The 9,614-nt window shown below is 41.3% G+C and overlaps 1 long non-coding RNA gene across 1 annotated transcript; it reads left to right on the top strand.

Moving 5' to 3' along the window:
* The first annotated feature begins 228 nt into the window (after positions 1–228).
* LOC139837738 (uncharacterized) lies at positions 229–634 on the top strand. The gene is made up of 3 exons (XR_011754403.1): positions 229–294; positions 387–497; positions 585–634. It is a non-coding gene; the product is annotated as an uncharacterized lncRNA (long non-coding RNA).
* The last annotated feature ends 8,980 nt before the right edge of the window (positions 635–9,614 follow it).

The following is a 9,614-nucleotide window of genomic DNA, read 5'->3' as shown; positions in this document are numbered from 1 at the left end:
GACAAATCTCTCATGAGTTGCTACTGCTTGTAAGTTGTTAACTACATATAAGTTCATGTTCATTCAGTTGTTCCTGTTCATTGCATATACTCATTATATCTTATGTGTTCTCTTTTGCAGACTGAAGATCATTGAATGCAGAAGTAATAAGATGTTCAATGTTGGGTTTGTTGACCCAGATAAAGTACATCATGACACGGTAAAGAATAATGTCGAAGAAACGGGGGAAAACCTACTAAGGTTTATAGGGGAGCAAAGCTTCTGTGATTCAATACTGTTTCCTTACAACTACAGGTGAGAGTCTTACTGATCTGTTGTGCACATTCAATTTTTCTTACTCGATGTTATGTGTAATTCATGACGTATATATATATAAACATGTGCAGTTTCCACTGGATTCTGCTAAATATTCAAGTTGATAAGGGAATAGTTGAAGTAAGGGACCCATTGAGTAGAGGCCTGGACGGGTTCCGCGACTTGCAGAACATTCTCCAGAGGTAATTTCAATCATTAATTGCCGCGCTATATCTTTCGTGAGATATCAATTAATTATCCACTCATTCAATCATTCTTTTGCCTGGCAGGTGTTGGAGAGCTTTGAAGAATAATATTGCGGGTAACTTCGCAGAGAAGCCAACATTTACTCTTGTACCGTGCGCCCAGCAGCCACAGGGGACGAATCTATGTGGATACTACGTTTGCGAGTCCATTCGCATGTTAACCACTGAGAAGCACAACGATAATAGATTCAACGTAAGCAATAACATTCACAACTTTAGTTTATTATCGTCAGTATTTCGTTATCAAGATTGATATAGTCATATTCATCTCATTTTCCTATATAGGTTGACTTCATGCGGGAGAAGCTCCAACCACACAAGCACATACTAGGAATTACGGAGGAATTGGCGGGACTTCTAATGAAAGAAGTAATAGACGACAACGGCTTGTTTAGTTCAAATAGGCGCAACAAATGATCCCCATGTATTAGTTCGAATAGACGACGGGCTTTAGTCCCGGTGGTACTGACCTCCATATATATGTGTAAGGGGAATCTACGAAGTTTTGCTCCCAATATTTGTTTGCTCGATCTATATATAATGAATGAACGTGTACAACTTGTAGTAGCGTACAAATATTTGTTATGCAACTTTTATTTTAAAATGAAAAAATGAAATAAAAGGGGGGCGGTGGCGGGGGGGGGGGGGGGGAGGGTTGCTGCACACCTCAAACCCTAAAGCAGCAGCGTTCTGCGCGCGCCACATAGAGGCACTTTTGTCGCGGGTGGTAATACCGCCCGCGACAAAAGGGTGTGCCCCTGGGGCACCCCGCGCCTGCCACGTGGTGGACCATATGTCGCGGGTGGTAAGCGACCCGCGACAAAAGGGTGGACCTTTTGTCGTGCCTTCGTTGTCGCGGGTGGCCGCCCGCGACAAAAGGCCCTTACGGCCCGCGACAAAAGGGCTATTTTCCACTAGTGATAAGAAGGACTGGTCATCCACACTTTTTTGAATAAGTAGGTTAGAACGAACGGAAGAGGGGCACGATAGAAGACGGAGCATGTCCACGACATTCATAGCTAGGTAAGAGCAACTCCAGCAGCAGTCGCGCTACATGCGCACTGGCGCTGTAAAAAAGGGACTTTAGCGCGCGGAAGGCGAAAAAATGCGCTCCAGCAGTTGCTGGATAATTGCTGATGCGCGTGGTTGACGTATTGTCTTTTCGTTCGACACGCGTCCGTTGGGAACCCCAAGAGGAAGGTGTGATGCGCACAGCGGCAAGTTTCCCTCAGTAAGAAACCAAGGTTTAATCGGACCAGTAGGAGTCAAGAAGCACGTTGAAGGTTGATGGCGGCGAGATGTAGTGCGGCGCAACACCAGTGATTCCGGCGCCAACGTGGAACCTGCACAACACAACCAAAATACTTTGCCCCAACGAAACAGTGAGGTTGTCAATCTCACCGGCTTGCTGTAACAAAGAGTTAACCGTATTGTGTGGAAGATGATTGTTTGCAAAACAAGAGAACAAAGTATTGCAAGAGATTGTATTTCAGTAAAGAGAATTGGACCGGGGTCCACAGTTCACTAGAGGTGTCTCTCCCATAAGACGAACAGCATGTTGGGTGAACAAATTACAGTTGGGCAATTGACAAATAAAGAGAGCATGACCATGCACATACATATCATGATGAGTATAGTGAGATTTAATTGGGCATTACGACAAAGTACATAGACCGTCATCCAACTGCATCTATGCCTAAAAAGTCCACCTTCAGGTAATCATCCGAACCCCCTCCAGTATTAAGTTGCTAACAACAGACAATTGCATTAAGTATTGCGCGTAATGTAACTAGTGACTACATCCTTGAACATAGCACTAATGTTTTATCCCTAGTGGCAACAGCACATCCATAACCTTAGTTCTTGTCACCCCTCCAGATTCACGGAGACATGAACCCACTATCGAGCATAAATACTCCCTCTTGGAGTTACTAGCATCAACTTGGCCAGAGCATCTACTAATAACGGAGAGCATGCAAGATCATAAACAACACATAGATATAACTTTGATAATCAACATAACAAGTATTCTCTATTCATCGGATCCCAACAAACGCAACATGTAGAATTACAGATAGATGATCTTGATCATGTTAGGCAGCTCACAAGATCCGACAATGATAGCACAATGGGGAGAAGACAACCATCTAGCTACTGCTATGGACCCATAGTCCAGGGGTAGACTACTCACACATCACACCGGAGGCGACCATGGCGGCGTAGAGTCCTCCGGGAGATGATTCCCCTCTCCGGCAGGGTGCCGGAGGCGATGTCCTGGATCCCCCGAGATGGGATCGGCGGCGGCGGCGTCTCTGGAAGGTTTTCCGTATCGTGGCTCTCGGTACTGGGGGTTTCGTCACGGAGACTTTTTGTAGGCGGAAGGGCAGGTCAAGAGGCGGCACGGGGTTCCCACACCACAGGCCGGCGCGGCCAAGGGGGGGGCCGCGCCGCCCTATAGTGTGGCCCCTCCGTGGCCCCTCTTCGTCTCTCCTTCGGACTTCTGGAAGCTTCGTGAGAAAATAGGCCCCTGGGCTTTGATTTCGTCCAATTCCGAGAATATTTCCTTACTAGGATTTCTGAAACCAAAAACAGCAGAAAACAGCAACTGGCACTTCGGCATCTTGTTAATAGGTTAGTTCCAGAAAATGCACGAATATGACATAAAGTGTGCATAAAACATGTAGATAACATCAATAATGTGGCATGGAACATAAGAAATTATCGATACGTCGGCGACGTATCAGCATCCCCAAGCTTAGTTCTGCTCGTCCCGAGCAGGTAAAACGATAACACAGATAATTTCTGGAGTGACATGCCATCATAATCTTGATCATACTATTTGTAAAGCATATGTAGTGAATGCAGCGATCAAAACAATGTATATGACATGAGTAAACAAGTGAATCATATAGCAAAGACTTTTCATGGATAGCACTTCAAGACAAGCATCAATAAGTCTTGCATAAGAGTTAACTCATCAAGCAATAATTCAAAGTAAAGGCATTGAAGCAACACAAAAGAAGATTAAGTTTCAGCGGTTGCTTTCAACTTGTAACATGTATATCTCATGGATATTGTCAACATAGAGTAGTATAATAAGTGCAATAAGCAAATATGTAGGAATCAATGCACAGTTCACACAAGTGTTTGCTTCTTGAGGTGGAGAGAAATAGGTGAACTGACTCAACATTGAAAGTAAAAGAATGGTCCTCCATAGAGGAAAAGCATCGATTGCTATATTTGTGCTAGAGCTTTGATTTTTGAAAACATGAAACAATTTTGTCAACGGTAGTAATAAAGCATATGCATCATGTAAATTATATCTTATAAGTTGCAAGCCTCATGCATAGTGTACTAATAGTGCCCGCACCTTGTCCTAATTAGCTTGGACTACCGGATCATCACAATGCATTGTTTTTACCAAGTGTCACAAAGGGGTACCTCTATGCCGCCTGTACAAAGGTCTAAGGAGAAAGCTCGCATTGGATTTCTCGCTATTGATTATTCTTCAACTTAGACATCCATACCGGGACAACATAGACAACAGATAATGGACTCCTCTTTTATGCATAAGCATATAACAACAATTAATAATTTTCTCATTTGAGATTTGAGGATTATTGTCCAAAACTGAAACTTCCACCATGGAGCATGGCTTTAGTTAGCGGCCCAATGTTCTTCTCTAACATATGCATGCTTAACCCTATGGTGGTAGATCTCTCTTACTTCAGACAAGACGAACATGCATAGCAACTCACATGAAATTCAACCAATGAAAAGTTGATGGCGTCCCCAGTGAACATGGTTATCGCACAACAAGCAACTTAATAAGAGATAAAGTGCATAATGACATATTCAATACCACAATAGTTTTTAAGCTATTTGTCCCATGAGCTATATATTGCAAAGGTGAATGATGGAATTTTAAAGGTAGCACTCAAGCAATTTACTTTGGAATGGCGGAAAAATACCATGTAGTATAGGTAGGTATGGTGGACACAAATGGCATAGTGGTTGGCTCAAGTATTTTGGATGCATGAGATCAAGTATTCCCTCTCGATACAAGGTTTAGGCTAGCAAGGCTTATTTGAAACAAACACAAGGATGAACCGGTGCAGCAAAACTCACATAAAAGACATATTGAAAACATTATAAGACTCTACACCGTCTTCCTTGTTGTACAAACTCAATACTAGAAATTATCTAGACCTTAGAGAAACCAAATATGCAAACCAAATTTTAGCATGCTCTATGTATTTCTTCATTAATGGGTGCAAAGCATATGATGCAAGAGCTTAAACATGAGCACAACAATTGCCAAGTATCACATTACCCAAGACATTTATAGCAATTACTACATGTATCATTTTCCAATTCCAACCATATAACAATTTAACGAAGGAGAAACTTCGCCATGAATACTATGAGTAGAAACCAAGGACATACTTGTCCATATGCTACAGCGGAGCGTGTCTCTCTCCCATAAAGTGAATGCTAGGATCCATTTTATTCAAACAAAACAAAAACAAAAACAAACCGACGCTCCAAGAAAAAGCACATAAGATGTGATGGAATAAAAATATAGTTTCAGGGGAGGAACCTGATAATGTTGTCGATGAAGAAGGGGATGCCTTGGGCATCCCCAAGCTTAGACGCTTGAGTCTTCTTGATATATGCAGGGGTGAACCACCGGGGCATCCCCAAGCTTAGAGCTTTCACTCTCCTTGATCATGTTGCATCATACTCCTCTCTTGATCCTTGAAAACTTCCTCCACACCAAACTCGAAACAACTCATTAGAGGGTTAGTGCACATTATAAATTGACATATTCAGAGGTGACACAATCATTCTTAACACTTCTGGACATTGCATAATGCTACTGGACATTAATGGATCAAAGAAATTCATCCAACATAGCGAAAGAGGCAATGCGAAATAAAAGGCAGAATCTGTCAAAACAGAACAGTTCGTATTGACGAATTTTAAAATGGCACCAGACTTGCTCAAATGAAAATGCTCAAATTGAATGAAAGTTGCGTACATATCTGAGGATCATGCACGTAAATTGGCATAATTTTATGAGCTACCTACAGGGAGGTGGACCCAGATTCGTGACAGCAAAGAAATCTGGAACTGTGCAGTAATCCAAATCTAGTACTTACTTTTCTATCAACGGCTTAACTTGGCACAACAAAACACAAAACTAAGATAAGGAGAGGTTGCTACAGTAGTAAACAACTTCCAAGACACAAAATAAAAACAAAGTACTGTAGGTAAAAACATGGGTTGTCTCCCATAAGCGCTTTTCTTTAACGCCTTTCAGCTAGGCGCAGAAAGTGTGTATCAAGTATTATCAAGAGACGAAGTGTCAACATCATAATTTGTTCTCATAATAGAATCAAAAGGTACCTTCATTCTCTTTCTAGGGAAGTGTTCCATACCTTTCTTGAGAGGAAATTGATATTTTATATTACCTTCCTTCATATCAATAATAGCACCAACAGTTCGAAGAAAAGGTCTCCCCAATATAATGGGACAAGATGCATTGTATTCAATATCCAAGACAACAAAATCAACGGGAACAAGGTTATTGTTAACGGTAATGCGAACATTATCAACTTTACCCAAAGGTTTCTTTGTAGAATGATCAGCAAGATTAACATCCAAATAACAATTTTTCAGCGGTGGCAAGTCAAGCATATTATAAATTTTCTTAGGCATAACAGAGATACTTGCACCAAGATCACATAAAGCATTACAATCAAAATCTTTAACCTTCATCTTAATGATGGGCTCCCATCCATCCTCTAACTTTTTAGGAATAGAGGCTTCACGCTCTAGTTTCTCTTCTCTAGCTTTTATGAGAGCATTTGTAATATGATGCGTGAAAGCCAAATTTATAGCACTAGCATTAGGACTTTTAGCAAGTTTTTGCAAGAACTTTATAACTTCAGAGATGTGGCAATCATCAAAATTCAAACCATTATAATCTAAAGCAATGGGATCATCATCCCCAATGTTGGAAAAAATTTCAGCAGACTTTATCACAGTGCGATTTCATAGCTTCAGCAGTTTCAGGCAGTTTTTCGCGCTTTGCATTCGAAGTGGAAACATTGCTAACACCAATTCTTTTATTAGTATGAGTAGGAGGTGCAGCAACATGTGTAGCATTAGCATTACTAGTGGTGGTAATAGTCCAAACTTTAGCTATATTCTTTTCTTTAGCTAGTTTTTCATTTTCTTCTCTATCCCACCTAGTACGCAGTTCAGCCATTAATCTTATATTCTCATTAATTCTAACTTGAATGGCATTTGCTGTAGTAGTAATTTTATTATGATGATTCTCATTAGGCAAAACTTTTGATTTCAAAAGATCAACATCAGCAGCAAGACTATCGACTTTAGAAGCAAGTATATCAATTTTCCCAAGCTTTTCTTCAACAGATTTGTTAAAAGCAGTTTGTGTACTAATAAATTCTTTAAGCATGGCTTCAAGTCCAGGGGGTGAACTCCTATTATTGTTGTAAGAATTCCCATAAGAATTATCATAGCCGTTGCCATTATTATAAGGATATGGCCTATAGTTGTTACTAGAATTGTTCCGGTAAGCATTGTTGTTGAAATTATTATTTTTAATGAAGTTTACATCAACATGTTCTTCTTGTGCAACCAATGAAGCTAATGGAACATTATTAGGATCAATATTAGTCCTATCATTCACAAGCATAGACATAATAGCATCAATCTTATCACTCAAGGAAGAGGTTTCTTCGACAGAATTTACCTTCTTACCTTGTGGAGCTCTTTCCGTGTGCCATTCAGAGTAGTTGATCATCATATTATCAAGAAGCTTTGTTGCTTCACCAAGAGTGATGGACATAAAGGTACCTCCAGCAGCTGAATCCAATAAATTCCGTGAAGAAAAATTTAGTCCTGCATAGAAGGTTTGGATGATCATCCAAGTAGTCAGTCCATGGGTTGGGCAATTTTTAACCAAAGATTTCATTCTTTCCCAAGCTTGAGCAACATGTTCAGTATCTAATTGTTTAAAATTCATTATGCTACTCCTCAAAGATATAATTTTAGCAGGGGGATAATATCTACCAATAAAATCATCCTTGCATTTAGTCCATGAATCAATACTATTCTTAGGCAGAGATAGCAACCAATCTTTAGCTCTTCCTCTTAATGAGAAAGGGAACAATTTTAATTTTATAATGTCACCATCTACATCTTTATATTTTTGCATTTCACATAATTCAACAAAATTATTAAGATGGGCAGCAGCATCATCAGAACTAACACCAGAAAATTGCTCTCGCATAACAAGATTCAGTAAAGCAGGTTTAATTTCAAAGAATTCTGCTGTAGTAGCAGGTGGAGCAATAGGTGTGCATAAGAAATCATTATTATTTGTGGTTGTGAAGTCACACAACTTAGTATTTTCAGCGTTGGCCATTTTAGCAACAGTAAATAAAACAAACTAGATAAAGTAAATGCAAGTAAACAAATTTTTTTGTGTTTTTGATATAGCAAACAAGATAGCAAATAAAGTAAAACTAGCAACTAATTTTTTTGTATTTTGATTTAGTGCAGCAAAGAAAGTAGTAAATAAAACTAAGCAAGACAAAAACAAAGTAAAGAGATTGAGAAGTGGAGACTCCCCTTGCAGCGTGTCTTGATCTCCCCGGCAACGGCGCCAGAAATTTGCTTGATGCGCGTGGTTGACGTATTGTCTTTTCGTTCGACACGCGTCCGTTGGGAACCCCAAGAGGAACGTCGGCAAGTTTCCCTCAGTAAGAAACCAAGGTTTAATCGGACCAGTAGGAGTCAAGAAGCACGTTGAAGGTTGATGGCGGCGAGATGTAGTGCGGCGCAACACCAGTGATTCCGGCGCCAACGTGGAACCTGCACAACACAACCAAAATACTTTGCCCCAACGAAACAGTGAGGTTGTCAATCTCACCGGCTTGCTGTAACAAAGAGTTAACCGTATTGTGTGGAAGATGATTGTTTGCAGAAAACAGTAGAACAAGATTGCAAAGAGATTGTATTTCAAGAAAGAGAATTGGACCGGGGTCCACAGTTCACTAGAGGTGTCTCTCCCATAAGACGAACAGCATGTTGGGTGAACAAATTACAGTTGGGCAATTGACAAATAAAGAGAGCATGACCATGCACATACATATCATGATGAGTATAGTGAGATTTAATTGGGCATTACGACAAAGTACATAGACCGTCATCCAACTGCATCTATGCCTAAAAAGTCCACCTTCAGGTTATCATCCGAACCCCCTCCAATATTAAGTTGCTAACAACAGACAATTGCATTAAGTATTGCGCGTAATGTAACTAGTGACTACATCCTTGAACATAGCACTAATGTTTTATCCCTAGTGGCAACAGCACATCCATAACCTTAGAGGTTCTTGTCACCCCTCCAGATTCACGGAGACATGAACCCACTATCGAGCATAAATACTCCCTCTTGGAGTTACTAGCATCAACTTGGCCAGAGCATCTACTAATAACGGAGAGCATGCAAGATCATAAACAACACATAGATATAACTTTGATAATCAACATAACAACTATTCTCTATTCATCGGATCCCAACAAACGCAACATGTAGAATTACAGATAGATGATCTTGATCATGTTAGGCAGCTCACAAGATCCGACAATGATAGCACAATGGGGAGAAGACAACCATCTAGCTACTGCTATGGACCCATAGTCCAGGGGTAGACTACTCACACATCACACCGGAGGCGACCATGGCGGCGTAGAGTCCTCCGGGAGATGATTCCCCTCTCCGGCAGGGTGCCGGAGGCGATCTCCTGGATCCCCCGAGATGGGATCGGCGGTGGCGGCGTCTCTGGAAGGTTTTCCGTATCGTGGCTCTCGGTACTGGGGGTTTCGTCACGGAGACTTTTTATAGGCAGAAGGGCAGGTCAAGAGGCGGCACGAGGGCCCCACACCACAGGCCGGCGCGGCCAAGGGGGGGGCCGCGCCGCCCTATAGTGTGGCCCCTCCGTGGCCCCTCTTCGT

This window comes from Lolium perenne, chromosome 3, assembly GCF_019359855.2.
Source record: "Lolium perenne isolate Kyuss_39 chromosome 3, Kyuss_2.0, whole genome shotgun sequence".
In the NCBI taxonomy this organism is placed as follows: domain Eukaryota; kingdom Viridiplantae; phylum Streptophyta; class Magnoliopsida; order Poales; family Poaceae; genus Lolium; species Lolium perenne.
Note: the sequence above shows the minus strand (reverse complement) of the source record. Positions and strands in the feature narration are given on the sequence as shown.